The following is a 21,545-nucleotide window of genomic DNA, read 5'->3' on the forward strand; positions in this document are numbered from 1 at the left end:
TCCCTTTCCTACTGGCTTTCACAAGCTTGGCTACTGATAGTTCAATCGACATGTTCTTCTCTGCATCCCAAAATTGCGAAAGCTCTATGACGGCGCTGGTAATGTAGGTCACTGAACAGGAAGAAATCAAAGATATTTGGGTATAATTATTCTCCTACAATAAAAAGGTTTGCTACAATACTATATGATAGGGGCAGTGTGGGCATCTCCCAGCACAGCCCATGTACCTACTCACACGGCCTCCACGTCCTCGAAGGCCGGCACGGCCACGCTGTCCATGACCACCTCGCCTAGAAATACTGGCTCCAACAGTTGATTGAGAGGCAATTTGCCTGTTTGTTTCTTCCTATAAAAAAATTTTATTTATAGTTTTAGGCCCCTTTCACATGGGCGTGTACGCATTGCACCCACCTGAGCCATTCATTTCAATGGGGCTGTGTACATGAGCGATGTTTTTCACGAATCACTTGTGCGTTGCGTGAAAATCGCAGCATTTTCTATATTCTGCGTTTTTCACTCAACGCAGGCCCCATAGAAGTGAATGGGGCTGCATTAAAATCACATTGCATCCGCAAGCAAGTGCGGATGCAATGCGATTTTCTCGGATGGTTGCTAAGGAGATGATAATAAATAGGGATGAGGTCCATTCACATGGTTATAATGGAAAATAATAGCATTCTTTAATACAGAATGCTAAGTAAAATATCCCTTGAGGGTTAAAAAAATAATAAAAAAATTACTCACCTCATCCACCTGCAAAAGGACCTGCGCTGACGTCACCACGCTCACCACGTGGTGAGCGCGATGACGTCAGCGCAGGTCCTTTTGAAGGTCCTGCAAGAAGAAAGAAGACTATAATGGCTGCGCAATCAAGTGGATGAGGTGAGTAATTTTTTTTATTATTTTTTAACCCTCAAGGGACATTTTACTCAGCATTCTCTATTAAAGAATGCTATTATTTTCCATTATAACCATGTTATAATGAAAAATAATAAAATCTACAGAACACCAAACCCAAACCCAAACTTCAGTGAAGAAGTCCGGGTTCGGGTCTGGGTAACACATTCAGTTTTTTATCACGCGTGTGCAAAATGCATCAACGCTTTGCACTCGCACGGAAAAAACTGAACAACACAACACAATCACAGACAAAACTGACTGAAATTGCGTGCGCACTCGCGGGTTTCCCGCAACGCATCCAGACAAAATCCGTGACGCTGTGTGCAAGGAGCCTTAAACAACAGACCATTGCATATTTTACATAACATAAGAATTTCTACTCACATCCTTTATTTGAGGAAGACTACTTGATCGAGTTTCACCGCCACTGCAGTTGCCTGAATGTGTACCCTCCTGTGTCTGGAAAAAAAACACACAATTAGGACTTACATGGCCGTGTGCCTGCCGTGCTGCAACATAAAGGCATCGCCCATGTACACTCTTTTATGTAAAGTCATTCGCTACAGAGTGGTTCCATTGTATTGTCGTCTGTATTGTTGGGCGGTGCAGGCCGATCTTTGACCCATTCATTTTGGAGTCTGCATCCTTCAGCGCAAGACACATGGGCTGTACCCTTGCAAAGCTAAACATTCGTAAAAAAAAAAAAAAAAAAATATGTCCTACTTACTGCCTCCATTGGCTCTGGAGAAAATTTAAATTCCTCTAGATCTACTTCAGAGGATTCCGTTGGAGAATTTCCCTGAAATATTGAAAAATGTATTGTATAGAAAATATAGATATCTTTATCATAATTATGAAAGAATATTTTTCAATTGATTAGTTACCGGAATCTGAAATAATGGCGTACTTCGACCGCCAACAGAAGGAGAAGGCAAAGACATCTGGAAAAAATAGCAAAGAAGAACCATTTTAATACAAGCTCTTAATTTGACATATGTGCATTGCATTGGAGCATTTTGATGCTCTGCCTTGCCTTGCGATGCATTGCGAATCATCGGCCTTTGGTTCTGTTCAGTGAGGTACCGTGTTTTAAAACATTATGCTAGGCAGGGGCTTCCCAGTAGCATTGAACATAGTTGGTAGTCTATATAGTATCCACCTATAATACACCCAAGCGCAGCGCTTGACAGCCAATTTAGGCGATGTCACCGACCTAACTGCTACTGAGAAGCCTCTACCTAGTGTAATGTTGTAAAACACGGTACCTCACTGGACAGAACCAGAGCCGGACAATGCACAATGCAGAGAAAGGCAAGGGGGAGTATCACAATGCTCCACTGCTATGCTCATTTATGTCAGCCTGGAATCATGTACAGTCGTGGCCAAAAGTTTTGAGAATTACTTAAATATTGGAAATTGGAAAAGTTGCTGCTTAAGTTTTTATAATAGCAATTTGCAATATACTCCAGAATATTATGAAGAGTGATCAGATGAATTGCATAGTCCTTCTTTGCCATGAAAATGAACTTAATCCCCAAAAAAAACTTTCCACTGCATTTCATTGCTGTCATTAAAGGACCTGCTGAGATTATTTCAGTAATCGTCTTGTTAACTAAGGTGAGAATGTTGACGAGCACAAGGCTGGAGATCATTATGTCAGGCTGATTGAGTTAAAATGGCAGACTTGACATGTTAAAAGGAGGGTGAAGCTTGAAATCATTGTTCTTCCATTGTTAACCATGGTGACCTGCAAAGAAACGAGTGCAGCCATCATTGCGTTGCATAAAAATGGCTTCACAGGCAAGGATACTGTGGCTACTAAGATTGCACCTCAATCAACAGTTTATAGGATCATCAAGAACTTCAAGGAAAGAGGTTCAATTCTTGTTAAGAAGGCTTCAGGGCGTCCAAGAAAGTCCAGCAAGCGCCAGGATCGTCTCCTAAAGAGGATTCAGCTGCGGGTTCGGAGTGCCACCAGTGCAGAGCTTGCTCAGGAATGGCAGCAGGCAGGTGTGAGCGCATCTGCACGCACAGTGAGGCGAAGACTTTTGGAAGATGGCCTGGTGTCAAGAAGGCCAGCAAAGAAGCCACTTCTCTCCAAAAAAAACATCAGGGACAGATTGATCTTCTGCAGAAAGTATGGTGAATGGACCGCTGAGGAATGGGGCAAAGTCATATTCTCAGATGAAGCCTCTTTCCGATTGTTTGGGGCATCTGGAAAAAGGCTTGTCCGGAGAAGAAAAGGTGAGCGCTACCATCAGTCCTGTGTCATGCCAACAGTAAAGCATCCTGAGACCATTCATGTGTGGGGTTGCTTCTCATCCAAGGGAGTGGGCTAACTCACAATTTTGCCCAAAAACACAGCCATGAATAAAGAATGGTACCAAAACACCCTGCAACAGCAACTTCTTCCAACAATCCAACAACAGTTTGGTGAAGAACAATGCATTTTCCAGCACGATGGAGCACCGTGCCATAAGGCAAAAGTGATAACTAAGTGGCTCGGGGACCAAAACGTTGACATTTTGGGTCCATGGCCTGGAAACTCCCCAGATCTTAATCCCATTGAGAACTTGTGGTCAATCCTCAAGAGGCGGGTGGACAAACAAAAACCCACTAATTCTGACAAACTCCAAGAAGTTATTATGAAAGAATGGGTTGCTATCAGTCAGGAATTGGGCCAGAAGTTGATTGAGAGCATGCCCAGTCGAATTGCAGAGGTCCTGAAAAAGAATGGCCAACACTGCAAATACTGACTCTTTGCATAAATGTCATGTAATTGTCGATAAAAGCCTTTGAAACGTATGAAGTGCGTGTAATTATATTTCACTACATCACAGAAACAACTGAAACAAAGATCTAAAAGCAGTTTAGCAGCAAACTTTGTGAAAACTAATATTTGTGTCATTCTCAAAACTTTTGGCCACGACTGTACATATGTACCACTGAACACCTGTTCTAATCTGGAAAACATTCTGAGAGTGTGAATGTACAGTTGTGGCCAAAAGTTTTGAGAATGACACAAATATTAGTTTTCACAAAGTTTGCTGCTAAACTGCTTTTAGATCTTTGTTTCAGTTGTTTCTGTGATGTAGTGAAATATAATTACACGCACTTCATACGTTTCAAAGGCTTTTATCGACAATTACATGACATTTATGCAAAGAGTCAGTATTTGCACTGTTGGCCCTTCTTTTTCAGGACCTCTGCAATTCGACTGGGCATGCTCTCAATCAACTTCTGGGCCAATTCCTGACTGATAGCAACCCATTCTTTCATAATAACTTCTTGGAGTTTGTCAGAATTAGTGGGTTTTTGTTTGTCCACCCGCCTCTTGAGGATTGACCACAAGTTCTCAATGGGATTAAGATCTGGGGAGTTTCCAGGCCATGGACCCAAAATGTCAACGTTTTGGTCCCCGAGCCACTTAGTTATCACTTTTGCCTTATGGCACGGTGCTCCATCGTGCTGGAAAATGCATTGTTCTTCACCAAACTGTTGTTGGATTGTTGGAAGAAGTTGCTGTTGGAGGGTGTTTTGGTACCATTCTTTATTCATGGCTGTGTTTTTGGGCAAAATTGTGAGTAAGCTCACTCCCTTGGATGAGAAGCAACCCCACACATGAATGGTCTCAGGATGCTTTACTGTTGGCATGACACAGGACTGATGGTAGCGCTCACCTTTTCTTCTCCGGACAAGCCTTTTTCCAGATGCCCCAAACAATCGGAAAGAGGCTTCATCTGAGAATATGACTTTGCCCCATTCCTCAGCGGTCCATTCACCATACTTTCTGCAGAAGATCAATCTGTCCCTGATGTTTTTTTTGGAGAGAAGTGGCTTCTTTGCTGCCCTTCTTGACACCAGGCCATCTTCCAAAAGTCTTCGCCTCACTGTGCGTGCAGATGCGCTCACACCTGCCTGCTGCCATTCCTCTGCAAGCTCTGCACTGGTGGCACTCCGAACCCACAGCTGAATCCTCTTTAGGAGACGATCCTGGCGCTTGCTGGACTTTCTTGGACGCCCTAAAGCCTTCTTAACAAGAATTGAACCTCTTTCCTTGAAGTTCTTGATGATCCTATAAATTGTTGATTGAGGTGCAATCTTAGTAGCCACAATATCCTTGCCTGTGAAGCCATTTTTATGCGATTAAGTTAATTTTCATGGCAAAGAAGGACTATGCAATTCATCTGATCACTCTTCATAACATTCTGGAGTATATGCAAATTGCTATTATAAAAACTTAAGCAGCAACTTTTCCAATTTCAAATATTTATGTAATTCTCAAAACTTTTGGCCACGACTGTACAGAGGACAATAAAACTTTTCATTTGGATAACTACCTTCCCTTTCCTACTGGCTTTCACAAGCTTGGCTACTGATAGTTCAATCGACATGTACTTCTCTGCATCCCAAAATTGCGACTAGCAGGGGTCACATGATCCTCCGAGTTGTTTTTTTTTGTCTCTTCCTGTCTTTTTCGGAAAGTTTACGTATTTCCGTTCCATAAAAAAAAGAACATGTCCTATTCTTGTCCGCATTATGGACAAGTATAGTACTGTTCTATTAGGGGCCAGCTGTCCTGTCCCGCAAAATACGGAATGCACAGGGATGTCATCCGTATTTTTTGCGGATCCGTTTTTTTGCAGACCACAAAATACATACAGTCGTGTGCAAGAGGCCTAAAATTGGAAAACCTCAGCAGAAAATAGAACTTTTTATTGTAGATTTTGAATTTATATCTTAAGTAAAAATAGCTGGCATACAACTCAGGTGACTGAAATTCATTTTAACCCCTTTGTGACGTAACTAATTTTAGCCTTAAAGGGGTTGTCTCATCTCTCCGTTACTAAGGCGGGATGAGACACAGTCCAGAACACCTCCTGGCTGGGAAACAGCAGTGCACACCAGCACTCTGCTGTTTCAGTAGCTCTCATTGCATGGGTAGCTCTCATTGCATGGGAGCTACTGAAACAGCGTAGCACAGTAAACTATGCTGTTTCCGAGTTAGGCAATGAGAGTTACTAAAACAGCAGAGTGCCCGAGCTCTCTGCTGTTTCCCGGCAGGGAGATAGTTGGAACTGTGTCTCATCATGAGACAACCCCTTTAAGGAGCAGTAACATTTTATCCCCTCTGTGTTCCAGCGATAACCTTTTTATTTTTATTTCAATGTAGCTAAATGAGATTATGCATTTTGTAGGACAGCTTGTAGTTTTTTTAGGAACCGTTTTGTTAATTTATTTTTAGGAGGGAAGATAAAAAAAACAACAAAGCACAATTTTAACAAAATTTTGTGGGATTTATTGTCATAGAATTCACTGTGTGGTATAAGTGATATAATAACTTTATTCTGTGACTGACTACAATTATGATGAGGCCAGTTTTATGCAAGTAATATATTAGATTCAAATGTGGGGGATTCAGCCAGCACAACCCTGTATGCAGGTGCACATTGCTATGGCGAAATACAGATACAAACGCAAAAACAAATGCAATCGCACTCTGCAACCAGCACTCTGCCCTGCCTCTATGCTGGATGTTAAATGGGGCATTGGTGTACATTTTGGCCAAAGAGTAATAAGCCACTCACCACGTCAAGGTCGCCTCCATGAGTGGTCCCTAACACTAGTTCCTACCTGTTATGGGCCATGACAGCCACACAAAGTCCAGGGAGCGCAGGTACAGCATGCACGCCAAGCACACTCTGCTTTTGAGATCACAGCCAGCTAAAGGGAGGTGGGGTGTTTTAATCCTTCATATCTGGGTCTATGTAGGAATACTACTTTCAACTGCTATCACTCCTAACCCAAATTCTAAAGGCTATTATCTTCTGATGTAGAGGAGCTAATGCTGAGATCCTAGATTTGTTTTAAAGCTTAGATTGCTTTTAAACAAGACCTTACCTATACCTCTAAGTCCTACAGAGCCCATTATGAAGGGTTAAAACAGTAATATGAAGGGTGAAGCAGCCCACCCCTCTCACCCTGCTGTCTAAGCTCTGCTGGGGCTAAACTGTTAGGTCCTTTTATCAAAGCCCAAGAAGACCTTAAGCAAAACTGTAACGAGGTAAAACTGCACCAGATTTATCACAGTGGCTGATGCTGGACGATAATTCAGGGCATCTTTAAACCATCTAGTGTAACTTTACACCACCTGTTTGTTGGCTTAATTTATCTTAAAAAATGCACCAAATGTTTGGTGCTTGAAATCACATTTAGGCCATGCCCCATTCCCTTCCTTTCGACTGATCCATGACCCCTTTGTGGGAGTAAGTACACCAGTTTCTTGGTGCAAATTCCATTTTCACCAAATAATTCTGGCACATTTTCATTAGTAAATCTCCCCTACTATGTTCTGAAAACTAGACTGGCAGCCTGCTCTACTAAGTGCTCTGCACTACCTCTGATGTCTCCATCTTCCAGTCCCTGCATTGTTTTCTTCCAGCGGTGCATGGCATGAAGCCAGTCATTAGCTGCAGTGAAACATGTGACCAGGCCCATGCAACATTGGAAGACGCTCATTCATCGAGTAATTTGATTGTTTATGCGCACATAAAAGTTCTGTGTCAACACAATCTGATGCGGGCAAACAACAAGTCAGTATGGGGACGAGCGATGGCATTAGTGATTGCTCCTCCCCATACTCTGGAGGAGATCCCTAAATGCAGCGCTCTCGTCATCTGATGAGCAAGCAATTGTTGGGAAGGAGCGCTTCTTTCCCAACAATCTGCTGCTCTGTCATCCTGTGTGGACCTTCAGCTCATAAAACAAGGTAAAAAAGATAACACTTTGTACTCAGCCAAAGAAACAGATAACATTGGGAACTAAATAACTAAATTTGATAAATCCACATGTACTAAAGATAAACTATACTCCTATTTGCAGTACAAAGTTGGGTATGATATTCAACAAACAGTCAGGAATGACAGATTAATCCAAACACCAGGTGTTAAATCACTATCAGACTTAAAATGCAGCCGACTATTCCGCTGGTAAGTATGTTGACTAGAGGCAATAGGGAACAATGTCCTCAGTGGTCTTACAGTACTGTGGAAGCATATTTAGATGTGGAACATACATTTTATCACAGACAGAACATTGATACTTATCTGTCTGTTGTTAAGCATCCTATGTGCGGGATGAACGGCTGGTAAGTCTACTATGTGCTGGATAATTGCCTGATGGGTCTGTCAGAATGGGATTCCAAGCAACGAGCTCCCTGACTTTAATCCACAATGGCACCATAGTTTGCAGTGTGCATCATGGCGTCAGTTCCAGGAAGTACATCACAAGTTAGGACTGAAGTGATGTACTTGATGTAACACATTCAAGGGTGGAAGTAGTGGCATAAGCCATATTCAACAACCTTCATTCCTCATACAAAATAAATCCAATACCCATGCCAATGGCCCTCCCCAATTAAGTTGTTTGTTCAAACCTCCTGGGTGTATAGTATTAGAGGGGTTGTCTGGGTTCAGAGCTGAACCCAGACATAGCCCCTTCTCAGAGAGGCTGCCTGGGTAAAGATGAGCATTGAAGCATTTCATGCTCCAATGCTCTCCATTGCCCTAAAACGGCTAGGGTAGCGCTATGACAGCCCATTAATGTCGGTGACGTCATCGGCAACACTGCTAGGTGGAAGCCTATGTCTAGCAGTGTAAATAAGTAAACAAAAAAGCCTTTGCCCTGTGCAGGGCAAGGGAGAGCATCAGAGTAGGAAATGTTCCGATGCCAATCTCAGAGGGGCTGCCTGGGTGAAGAGCGGGTTATGTTCAGGTTCACCTCTAAACCCAGACAACCCCATTAAGCCTATAAATCCACTGTATTTGCTTCATACAGAAAATCTAATCCAAATTCCTTCTATGTTTCGATTCCCTTACAACCGCCTTTGCCTGGAACGTCTGGATTATTATTGTGACGTTCTCGGACATGTTTTGCAACAGTTTATCATGTGTATTAGTATCATCTCCAATAAGTTCCAGAATGCAAATCCAGAACCCAATAGTCTTACCGAGAAGTCTTAACCTTCCTACTTCCCAGACACCTCATATTGGTTATACTTACTCCACTCCCCAGCACCTGCGTCGCTCCTGCTCCCGGTACGGCCGCCACTGAATCTCCCCTTCGCTGGGATCAAAATATCCAGCAATAGGGATGGAGTGGTGGAGGGTTCATGGGTTAGTCAGCCAATAGCAGGTAGCGATGATGGACGACCCTCCCTAGTGTCACCCGAGATGCTAGGGAGGCTTGTTCCCATCGTAGCCTACTATTGGCTTCTCCCCACATCGCCAGGTTTTTTGATCTGCATGACGGGGAGATGCAGCAACGGCCATGTGGGCATCAGGAGCAAAGCAGGTGCTGGGGAGCAGGGTAAGTATAACTTATATGAGGTGCCTGGGCATTGGGGGGTTATTATAGGGGTTGGATAACCCCTTTTATACACAAAAACATAGATATACTGTATTACTTCCATTGTGTTCTGTAAAAATTGGCAAAGGTGCGTGTAATATCTAACTTCAGTACGAGCATCAAAAAAATATTACTCACTTGTACATATTGGCAAGCATTACATTTGCCACATTGGAACGCAACAAAAAAATAACAGTATACTGCTACAGATGGATCTGGATAGATTTGAGGCTTGAGCAGAGAAGTGGCAGATGAGGTTTAACACTGATAAGTGTAAGGTTAGGACATGTATTTTCCTTACCATGTCACCAGTACATACTAAATGGTAAAACACTGGGTAACACTGACATGGAAAAGGACTTAGGAATTTTAGTTGACAGTAAACTTAACTGTAGCAACCAGTGTCAGGCAGCTGCTGTGCCAAGGCCAATAAGATCATAGGTTTTATCAAAAGGGGCATAGATGCCCGTTTTGAGAACATAGTCCTGCCACCTTACAAATCACTAGTCAGACCGGACATAGAGTATTGTGTACAAATCTGGGCTTAAGAAAGACATAGCAGAGCTAGAGATGTAATAACTGGGATGGCTGGACTACAGTACCCAGAAATATTGTCCATATTAGCAGGAGTGGAATTAAAAATTTTAAGAACCGGTTCCCTACTCAACGGCAAATATACGGCGTCACGACACATGTTTACATATACATACACCATATATTTGCAACACACATACACATAAATACCCCATGTATACACTACAAACACATACCACAAAACGTTTAAAAAGCCTAACGAGCTAAACTATCAATGTTGAAGTTTTTTTCCAGCGCTGGCCCACACCTCTAACTCCTCCCAATGTCTATCTGTACATGTCCCAACCCTGCTTAGTCTTCATTGTGCCCCACACACAGTACATAGGTTTGCCAGATCTGGGATGGTTGGGAGGTATGCATACATAAACAGACTATATAGACACTACACTCACATAATCACATATACAGTCGTGGCCAAAAGTTTTGAGAATGACTTAAATATTAGTTTTCACAAAGTTTGCTGCTAAACTGCTTTTAGATCTTTGTTTCAGTTGTTTCTGTGATGTAGTGAAATATAATTACACGCACTTCATACATTTCAAAGGCTTTTATCGACAATTACATGACATTTATGCAAAGAGTCAGTATTTGCAGTGTTGGCCCTTCTTTTTCAGGACCTCTGCAATTCGACTGGGCATGCTCTCAATCAACTTCTGGGCCAATTCCTGACTGATAGCAACCCATTCTTTCATAATCACTTCTTGGAGTTTGTCAGAATTAGTGGGTTTTGTTTGTCCACCCGCCTCTTTAGGATTGACCACAAGTTCTCAATGGGATTAAGATCTGGGGAGTTTCCAGGCCATGGACCCAAAATGTCAACGTTTTGGTCCCCGAGCCACTTAGTTATCACTTTTGCCTTATGGCACGGTGCTCCATCGTGCTGGAAAATGCATTGTTCTTCACCAAACTGTTGTTGGATTGTTGGAAGAAGTTGCTGTTGGAGGGTGTTTTGGTACCATTCTTTATTCATGGCTGTGTTTTTGGGCAAAATTGTGAGTGAGCCCACTCCCTTGGATGAGAAGCAACCCCACACATGAATGGTCTCAGGATGCTTTACTGTTGGCATGACACAGGACTGATGGTAGCGCTCACCTTTTCTTCTCCGGACAAGCCTTTTTCCAGATGCCCCAAACAATCGGAAAGAGGCTTCATCGGAGAATATGACTTTGCCCCAGTCCTCAGCAGTCCATTCACCATACTTTCTGCAGAAGATCAATCTGTCCCTGATGTTTTTTTTGGAGAGAAGTGGCTTCTTTGCTGCCCTTCTTGACACCAGGCCATCTTCCAAAAGTCTTCGCCTCACTGTGCGTGCAGATGCGCTCACACCTGCCTGCTGCCATTCCTAAGCAAGCTCTGCACTGATGGCACTCCGATCCCGTAGCTGAATCCTCTTTAGGAGACGATCCTGGCGCTTGATGGACTTTCTTGGATGCCCTGAAGCCTTCTTAACAAAAATTGAACCTCTTTCCTTGAAGTTCTTGATGATCCTATAAATTGTTGATTGAGGTGCAATCTTAGTAGCCACAATATCCTTGCCTGTGAAGCCATTTTTATGCAATGCAATGATGGCTGCACGCGTTTCTTTGCAGGTCACCATGGTTAACAATGGAAGAACAATGATTTCAAGCATCACCCTCCTTTTAACATGTCAAGTCTGCCATTTTAACCCAATCAGCCTGACATAATGATCTCCAGCCTTGTGCTCGTCAACATTCTCACTGAGTTAACAAGACGATTACTGAAATGATCTCAGCAGGTCCTTTAATGACAGCAATGAAATGCAGTGGAAAGGTTTTTTTGGGATTAAGTTAATTTTCATGGCAAAGAAGGACTATGCAATCCATCTGATCACTCTTCATAACATTCTGGAGTATATGCAAATTGCTATTATAAAAACTTAAGCAGCAACTTTTCCAATTTCCAATATTTATGTAATTCTCAAAACTTTTGGCCACGACTGTACAATATACACCATACAGTATATAAATGACCCCCTAGGCTACACTTACAGTAGATTTACCTACACTATATGCATTTTATACACATTTGTACCTAGCACTAAAGACATATTTGCATACATATTATATTCTGTGCTATCCAGAATACAGCACCACATACCTCTTATATCAAGTGACTTCTCCTCTGATGCAGATCTCTTTCTGCATCTTCTCCTTTGAGAGCAGACCGCCATGATTATTTTTAACCCATCTCTTGTCTCTGCAGTTTGACAAAAGACATCTTAGGTTCCTACTTTTCCATCATCCTCATACCTTCTTAACAACTTGCCTGCCACCTTCAATAATAATAATAACGTGCACTAGTTCAAAAATGCTCCCGTTCTGTGTGCCAGTACAAAAAATTCCCTCAGTGCCCCCAGTTGAGCTAATGTCCCCATAGTGCCCCATAATGTGTGCAAGTATAAAACATCCCTATATAATGCGCCTAGTAAATGCTCACATAGTGCTCCTCTCCTCTTCCCCATAGTGCCCCCATAATGTGCCAGTATAAGATTCCCCCATAGTGTCCCCCAGAATGTGCTAGCATAAATGCCCCTTGTTAGTGCCCCCATAGTGTGCCTATATAATATGCCCCTATAGTGTTCTTCCTCCCCTCCAACACCATAGTGTCCCATAATGTGCCAGTATAAGATGACCCCATAGTGTTCCCTATGTGCTAGCAATGCCCCCAGTAGATGCCCCCATGTGCCATCACTGTCCCCAGTAGATGCCCCCATAGTGTCCACATGTGCCAGCAATGTCCCCAGTAGATGCCCCCCATAGTGTCCCCAATGATGTACCAGTAGATACCCCATAGTGTCTACATGTGCCAGCAATGTCCCCAGTAGATGCCCCCATAGTGTCCCCTTTGTGCCAGCCATGCCCCCAGTAGATGCTTTCATAGTGTCCCCCATATGCCAGCAATGCCCCCAGTAGATACCCCCATAGTGTCCCCCATGTGTTAGCTATGCAGCCAGTAGATACTCCCATAATGTTGCATATGTGCAAACAATGCCCCAAGTTTCACACAGAAAAGCAAAAAAAAAACAAAAAAAAAACAAACACTTACCTCCTGTCATGGTCTTACCTTCTTGCTGTTCTCCTTCGTTTGACATGTGTTGGCGGCCATCTTGGTTTCTGGGTTTCTTGTAGCCTTCCACCCTGCGGCTCCTCCTTCCCACTGGGAGGAGCTGGATGCCTAGCTCATATATATAGGAGGTCTGTGGCTTCAGTTCCTTGCTTGGTCCTCCTGTGTTCACATGCTTCTAAGACTGCTGCTGCTTCTGGTTCCTGATCCTGGCTTCGTCTGACTACCCTGCTGGTTCCTGATCCTGGCTTCGTCTGACTACCCTGCTGGTTCCTGATCCTGGCTTCGTCTGACTACCCTTCTGGTTCCTGATCTCTGGCCTCTCAAAGACTCTGCTTCGGTTTCACCATTCGTTTGGACTTTTGCTTTACAGCTTTATGTTCAATAAAGCCTTCTTATTTTCACTTATCTCTTGTTGTACGTCTGGTTCATGGTTCCGTGACACCTCCACCCTGTTAGTGATGCGATGCAGGCCTCTTCTGGCCTGTATCCCGTGCTGTACGGCTCAGGCGGCGCGATTACGTCATTGTGCCGCCTGCAGGCCTCTGATAGGCTGCTGGCCTTATGCCAGCAGCCTATCATAGGAACAGGGAAGGGAGACGCCTCTCCCTTGCCCTGCTGCAGTGTTCATCTGCATTGCCGTCCTGAGGACGGTGATACAGATGAATGTAGGGAGATGAGCGCTTCCACAATGCAAACGCTTATCTCCCGCCGCACCGGATCGGGATTCAGCCGATTCTCCGATCCGGCTGTAATTTTAACAACCGAATCTGTAGAACCGGAGCGAACCGGCTGAATCCCATGCCTGCATATTAGGATTATTTTGTTTAGAAAAAAGATGACGGAGGGGAGATCTAATAACTATGTATAATATATATCAGGGGTCAGTACAAAGATCTCTCCCATTATCTATTTATACCTAGGACTGTGACGAGGGGACATCCTCTACGCCTAGAGGAAAGTACATTTCTCCATCAACATAGAAGAGATTCTTTACTGTAAGAGCAGTGAGAACATGGAACTTTCTGCCAGAGTGATGGTTAACTTGCTAAAAGAGTTCAAGGGGGCCTGGATGTATTGGAGTGTAGTAATATTACAGGTTACAGTTACTAGAAATCGGGAGAAGGTTTGTTGACCCAGGGAGTGTTTTTGATTGCCTGATTAGATTCAGGGGGGAAATTTTTCCCTTAAAATTAGAAAAATTGGCTTTTACCTAATGAGGAGTGAGGGATTTTTGCCTTCTTCTGGATCAACTTTGCAGCAGAAAAGGCTGAACTGGATGTTTTTTTTCAACCTATTTTACTATGTTTATTCCTACATAACGTTAGCCATGTGTCCTTTGGTACCGCGAATGCTGAATGACTCTTAACAATGTGGTCACGTTATAGTTGGTAACTCTAACAGAGAATCAGACAATTCTGGGTCTGTTTTTAATAATACCCAATATTTGGTAATAATAATTGAGAATAATTGAGAATTGGGTGTCATACGTGCCTAGGGGGGTACTATTGCATCCCTTTCCTCTCATACGTGCCTATAATGCAGAGATAGGAGACATTATCCCTTCCCAGATTTTTCTTAGAGAAGGGGACCTCTAGGGTATGTCTTCGCATGTTTATAGGCTGATATGATCGTATGTATCGGCTATCCTCTCATTTTGAATCTATCAGCTTCATAGATTCATTCACACAGGACTCCTTTCCAAAGCAGTTTCTACCCAGGAACAAAAACTTCCCCTTGGGGATATTTCTTTTTAAGGGGTAAGGGCTGTATAGTCATAGCCGACTTGATGGCGTTATTACATATTGTATTGACTAAGAATTTTTTCCAGCTTGGATCGGATTTTTACTTACAGTTGCAGGGGACTTCGATGGAGTCCCCTGCAGCACCAAGTGTACCTAATGTATTCATGTAATTCTTAGAACAATGTCATACCTGTGGGTGTCCACACGCCTCAAACATTCTCATGTGGGAGAGGTATGTTGGCAACGTATTTCTGCTGTGGACTGGTAGTGAGATGGTTGATAAATTTGTGGCCAGAGGATATAATAGAGATGAATTGGTACAGGTAGCGCAGGAGGTTGGTGAAATGGATAGGGAAGTGCTGTTAAAAAAGAAATGTATGAATGATAATAAAATCTGGTTCTGTTCCACCTATGATTCATGCACTGCGTTAATTAGAGGAGTGGTTTTGAAGCATTGGCATGTTCTTTCCCAGGATAGCTTGTTTTGAGCTTGTTTTAAGGATAAGCCCCCCCCCCCCCCCTTTATTTATAGAAAAGGTAGATCTTTAGCTAATCAATTAATCAAAGCAGATATAGCTCCAAAAAAGAAAAAAAAAAAAGAAAGAACAAACAAATGTTTCTGTCTGCTAGGAAGCGTGGGACATTATCAAAGAGGATTATGTATTGCATCCACTTCAGGGTTTTAAAATTAAAATAAAGGGGTTTCATATTTGTGAAAGTAAGAATGTAATGTACATGTTGAAGTGTTCCATCGTGAAAGTGTAGGTAGGACAAACTTCTAGACCAGTAAAGGAGAGACTAAATGAACATTGGTCTGCTATAAGAACATACTCTTCTAAAGAACTGCAGCATATTGGTGGTAAACAAGAGAAGTCTCCTCCTAAGAAAAGGTTTGGAGAAACGACAGTAGCCAAACATTTTATTGAGGCTAGACACTATGGGGGTCATTTATCAAACTGGTGTGAAGTAGAACTGGCTTAGTTGCCCGTAGCAACCAATCAGCTTCCTCCTTTCATTTTCCAAAGGAGCTGTCCAAAATGAAAGGTGGAATCTGACTGGTTTTCTATAGGCAACTAAGCCAGTTCTACTTCACACCAGTTTGATAGATGACCCCCAATATCTGTGATTTAAGGTGGACAGTATTAGAAGAGGTTATGTGCAGGGACAGTACTCTTGTGGAGACAAGGCTACTACAGAGAGAAGTGCATTGGCTAGTTAAACTTGATGCTTTATTCTCGGGGCTAAATGAGAATTGTAGCTGTAATGTGTTTCTATAGGACTATGTTTGGAAGCATGCTGCAATTAGAGATGTTTAATCAACAGCTATGATAGAAGGCAGTGCCTATTTAATGGAGATCAGCAGACTAGCCCTCATGCTTGACAAAGGGGGTAGACCCCCCGAAACGTATCTACATTCTTGCTAGGCACGACATGTGCTGAACCTCAAAAAGGACCCAAGCACAAAGGATATTATTAATATGGACTTTTATACAATTATATGTGCTTTTGATATAAAGAGAAAACTTGGTTCCTTGGTTGAACTTGATAGACTTTTGTCTTTTTTCAACCGTATTAACTAGGTATTAATTATGTAACTAATTGTGTTTTGGTGCAGTTTTTTACTTGAAGTCTGAATTAGTGTCAAGTTGGGATATCGACATTAATGCACTTTGGTGGTCCTGTTGTGCTATTGATTGTGCCACCAACTATTGTATGAAGGGCTGTATTACACCAACCAATTTCTGGCCAATGAGAGCAATAGTTGGTATTGTATAACAAAAGATCTGTGTGTGTAAATGGCCATCTGACCAATGATTGGTAAGAAAATCTGTCAGATAATCTGTTGGTGTAATACAACCCTAAGGCCTCTTTCACATGGGAGGGATTTCCGCGCAGGTGCAATGCGTGAGGTGAACGCATTGCACCTGCACTGAATCCGGACCCCGTGAAAATCGCAAGCAAGTGTGGATGCGGTGCGATTTTCACACATGGTTGCTAGGAGATGATCGGGATGGGGACCCGATCATTATTATTTTCCCTTATAATATGGTTATAAGAGAAAATAAGAGCATTCTTAATACAGAATGCTTAGTAAAATAGGGATGGAGGGGGTAAATTTTTTTTTAATATAATTTAACTCACCTCATCCACTTGTTCGCGCAGCCCGGCTTCTCTTCTGTCTTCTTCTTTGATGATCAGGAGGAAAAGGACCTGTAGTGACATCACTGCACTCATCACAGGTCCTTTTCCTCAAAGAAGAAGAAAGAAGAGAAGCCGGGATGTGCAAACAAGTGGATTAAGGTGAGTTAAATTTTTACTTTATTTTTTTAACCCCTCCATCACTATTTTACTTAGCATTCTGTATTAAGAATGCTATTATTTTCCCTTATCACCATGTTACAAGGGAAAATAATAAAATCTACACAACACTTAACCCGGGTTTGGGTACCAAACATGCCGATTTTTCTCACGCGCGTGCAAAACGCATTAAAATGCTTTGCACTCGTGCAGAAAAAGATCGCGCCGCACCCGCATCCTATCCAGCCCAAATCCGTGACACCTGTGTGAAAGAGGCCTAAGGGTGAAAATTATCCCATCTCAATAAACTGTTGCTTGCGCTCTCCTTACTGTATAAAGTTGTCTGAAGACTATTTGTCATCGCCTTTATAAATATAAACTCAGGATAGGTCATCAATATCAGATCAGTGGGTGTCCCGCACTTGGCACCCACGCCAATCAGGTGTATGAAGAGACGGCGCACGCAGTGTGAATGTGCCGTCTCCCTTCTCTCTTTCTGCTCTGCTGCTGCTTTGCCATAGACTATGGCAAAGCAGCAGCAGAGCAGGAAAAGAGATGGGAGACAGCACGTGCACACTATGCACACTGTCTCCTTATGCAGCTCATCGGCAGGGGTGTCGGGTGTCAAACCCCCGCAGATCTGATATTGATGACCTATCCTGAGGGTAGGTCATCAATACCAAAAGCCCGGAGAACCCCTTTAACAAAATACAGATCAGTATTAAAAGTCTCTCTGTAATATAGTATACAGTATGTTCCACATCTAGATATGCTTCCACAATACTGCACGACCACTGAGGACATTGCTCCCTATTGTGTCTAATCTTTATGTGCCATTATGAACATACTTATCGTGTAATAGACGACTGCATTATAAATCCGATAGTAATTTAGCACCTAGTGCTTTACGTAGTCTGTTATTCCTGACTATTTGTTGAGCGATCATGCAGACAATTGTCGGGAGGGAAGTCTGCTGACAGATGCCCTTTCAAAGTATAGCAAAAGGAAACTATCCTCAGCTTTTGTTCATAAAAACTTGCCCAAAGGAGTTCCTCCTCTCATTTCCATATTCTGCTGCATTGATATAAATTATTTAATCAGGTTTCCTCTAATTAATCGAACATGATACATTGTTATTCAGTATAAATGAGCTATTAAACATTGTGATAAAAAGCATTATCATAAGGGATCAGATCTCTTAGGAGATCTGAAGAACTGAACTGTGTCGGAGATGCAATTGCTTTGTATTGTAGTGCTTCGCAGATTCTCTGTGAAACTGATAGCTGGGTGCATCTGATATCATTTGACATGGTAAGAAGGTGCTTACCTGTGAAGCCTGCATCCATTGGTAGAAATTCTAAGCGTATAGGATGACTGAGAAAAATGACATCTGTCATTCACAAACTACTGTAGTGTGGGTGTAAAGTACAGGAATCATTTAACAATAGATTTTAATAAAGGGTCTTTACTCCACCTGACAAGTAATCTTTTTTGTGTTTTCATCTTAAATAGCGTGGGACAAACGGCAAACATTCTCTTCCATATAAATCCTAGTGAAGTTGAAAGTCTGAACGATGGAATCAACTTCTTCAGGAATAAGGAAACAGGAAAGAACTTTATTGTATTTAAAGATGGTGAAGTATTGAGAGCGTGTAAAAATTTATGTAAGCATCAAGGTGGAACCTTCATTAGAGACATTGAAGACCTGGATAGCAGGTAACATTGTTTATTTTCTAAATATACCTTATCACATTGTTATATCTTTGTGTAAATGTCAGACTGTCCAGGAAAAGCTTACTATATTTCACAACACTATCATGTTGGCATTTTCACCAGAGATTTCTATTTCAGAGATAGTTTCTGTAAGTCTTGCATTGTTTTTGTTGAAACAATTAGAGATGAGCGAATTTCAAAAAAATTCTATTCGGCTGGTTCGCCGAATAAAAAAAAAAAAAAATTCTGTTTGATCCGAATTTATTTCCGGTGAATCACGTTAAAAAAATGCTATTTCCTGGCTGCAGAGAGCCTTTATAGTGGTGTAGAACACTGTGCCTTGCAGTTACATGCATATGGAGTCTGCTTTGATAGTGAAATAATACTGTGAGTCAGTATGACATGCAGATGACAGGCGTCGCTCTTAGAATCACTGCACACTTCACTTATTTGAGCAGTCACGGGGCCAAAACTGACCAAATAACTCAAGTATGAATTTAGCCTTACAGGTCGATGTTAGCATCAAGAAGCGCAATCCTTTTACACCGCCTTCACTCGGTCAGCATTTGGTCAGTAATCAATCAGTATTGCTAATGCCAAAAAAAAAAAAACAGGAGTGGATCCAAAACAGAGATGACACGTGAATGGAAAATTTGCATGTCTTTTGTGTTTTGTACCCACTCCTGCTTTTGACTACCAAATCACAAGCCAATTCTGATAGGACCATACAGGCCTTACAGTTGCTACGCAGAAAGGATCCATTTTTCCTTTCTTCTGACAGATGAGAAGAAGGGTCAAATAAATGATGATGTCAGCCAGGCCGAAAGGCAAAATAGTGGCCCAGTCATGAAGTGGGGAGGGTGGGAACACCATGAGAAGTCCAGAGAGTGGCCCTATGACATAGTGGTGAGGTGGAAGCAGCATGAGGAGACTACAGAGTGGCAAGGTGACAGTGTGGAGGTGGCAGCAGCATCAGGAGACCACAGAGTGACTCGATGACAAAGTGGGGAGGTGGATGGCAATACGAGTACCAGCTGAAGATGGTGGGTAAAAGAAGGAGCCCTTGGCATCAGATGTGTGGCTGTTAATATCTGGACTTAAACCCGGGACCTCTGCTGCGTCTGGCGGTGCCTCTACTTGCTGAGCCACCTGAAATGCTGGACAGTTCCTTAGACAATTCCTTGAATGATCTTGTCTTGAATCTTGTTTGCCTTGAACCTTGAACTCTTTGCTCCTCCCATGAACTTCCTGATTTAAGCCATGTCTCTGCACTTCCTGGTTGCCAGAATATTGTGCCTTTACCAGCCAATATCTTGCTCCTGTCTATCCTGCTGCCGACCGTATCTCTGCTATCATCCGTTACTGACATTTGGCTTGTTCCTCGACTACGCTCCTGCTTAATCCCAACCTGCACTATTCGTTACCGACTTTGGCTAGTTTCTCAACCACGCTTCTGCTTGATCCCTGCCTGCTATTTCTGCTCCTGGACCTTGGCTTGCTCACCTCCTGCTTGAGCTATCCTGAGGACTGCGACCTGGTACTAACACGCAGCAAAGTCCATCTCCACCATCAGGAGCTCTGGTGAATACCGGTTAGTACTTAGACCCCGCACCTCAGGTAAACCCGTGTCATCAGCCAGGGTGACTAGTGTGAATATCTGCTCCGCTGCTATAGCTACTGACCTCCGAGCCTGACTCCAGACTGTGACAGTGGCATCAGGCGAGTGGCAGCATCAGAATAGTAGCTGAGGCAGCCAGAAGAAACCGGTCTCTTTTGTCAAAGTGTTGGTGTGATACCATGGATAATCTAGTCTGATGCATCAGGCATTGGTGGGTGGAAATCCTGGCTGATATACGCCTGAGGCCTCATGCACGCGACCGTATTTTTTCACGGTCCGCAAAACGGGGTTCTGTTGGTCCGTGATCCGTGACTGTTTTTTCGTCCGTGGGCCTTCCTTGATTTTTGGAGGATCCACGGACATGAAAAAAAAGTCGTTTTGGTGTCCGCCTGGCCGTGCGGAGCTAAACGGATCCATCCTGAATTACAATGCAAGTCAATGGGGACGGATCCGTTTGACGTTGACACAATATGGTGCTATTTCAAACGGATCCGTCCCCCATTGACTTTCAATGTAAAGTCAGGAGTTAATATACCATAGGATCAAAATTTTCTCCAATCCGATGGTATATTTTAACTTGAAGCGTCCCCATCACCATGGGAACGCCTCTATGTTAGAATATACCATCGGATTTGAGTTACATCGTGAAACTCAGATCCGACAGTATATTCTAACACAGAGGCGTTCCCATAGTGATGGGGACGCTTCTAGTTAGAATATACTACGAACTGTGTACATGACTGCCCCCTACTGCCTGGCAGCACCCGATCTTTTACAGGGGGCTGTGATCAGCACAATTAACCCTTCAGGTGCCGCACCTGAAGGGGTTAATTGTGCGTATCATAGCCCCCTGTAAGAGATCAGGGGCTGCCAGGCAGCAGGGGGCAGACCCCCCTCCCTTCCCAGTTTGAATATCATTGGTGGCCAGTGTGCGGCCCCCCCGGCCCCCCCTCTATTGTAATATCATTGGTGGCCAGTGCGGCCTCCGTCGGCCCCCCTCCCTCCCTTTATTGTAATATCATTGGTGGCCAGCGTGCGCCCCCCCCCCCTCTATTGTAATATCATTGGTGGCCAGTGTGCGTCCTCCCCCCGGCCTCCCCTCCCTCCCTCTATTGTAATATCATTGGTGACCAGTGTGCGGCCTCCGTCGCCCCCCCCCCCCTCTATTGTAATATCATTGGTGGCCA

At 43.2% G+C, this 21,545-nt stretch overlaps 1 protein-coding gene across 1 annotated transcript in view; it reads left to right on the forward strand.

Annotated features, from left to right (window-relative positions):
- LOC121002190 (cytidine monophosphate-N-acetylneuraminic acid hydroxylase-like) overlaps window positions 1-21,545 on the forward strand; it is a 259,046-nt gene that overhangs the window by 4,317 nt on the left and 233,184 nt on the right. Inside the window, exons 3-6 of the mRNA XM_040433533.1 lie at window positions 3,471-3,475; window positions 15,203-15,210; window positions 18,047-18,051; window positions 18,540-18,743. The gene's annotated coding sequence lies outside the window, so the exon portion shown is untranslated. The remainder of the gene's footprint in view (window positions 1-3,470; window positions 3,476-15,202; window positions 15,211-18,046; window positions 18,052-18,539; window positions 18,744-21,545) is intronic.

Source organism: Bufo bufo, chromosome 5 (genome assembly GCF_905171765.1).
Source record: "Bufo bufo chromosome 5, aBufBuf1.1, whole genome shotgun sequence".
Classification (NCBI taxonomy): Eukaryota; Metazoa; Chordata; class Amphibia; order Anura; family Bufonidae; genus Bufo; species Bufo bufo.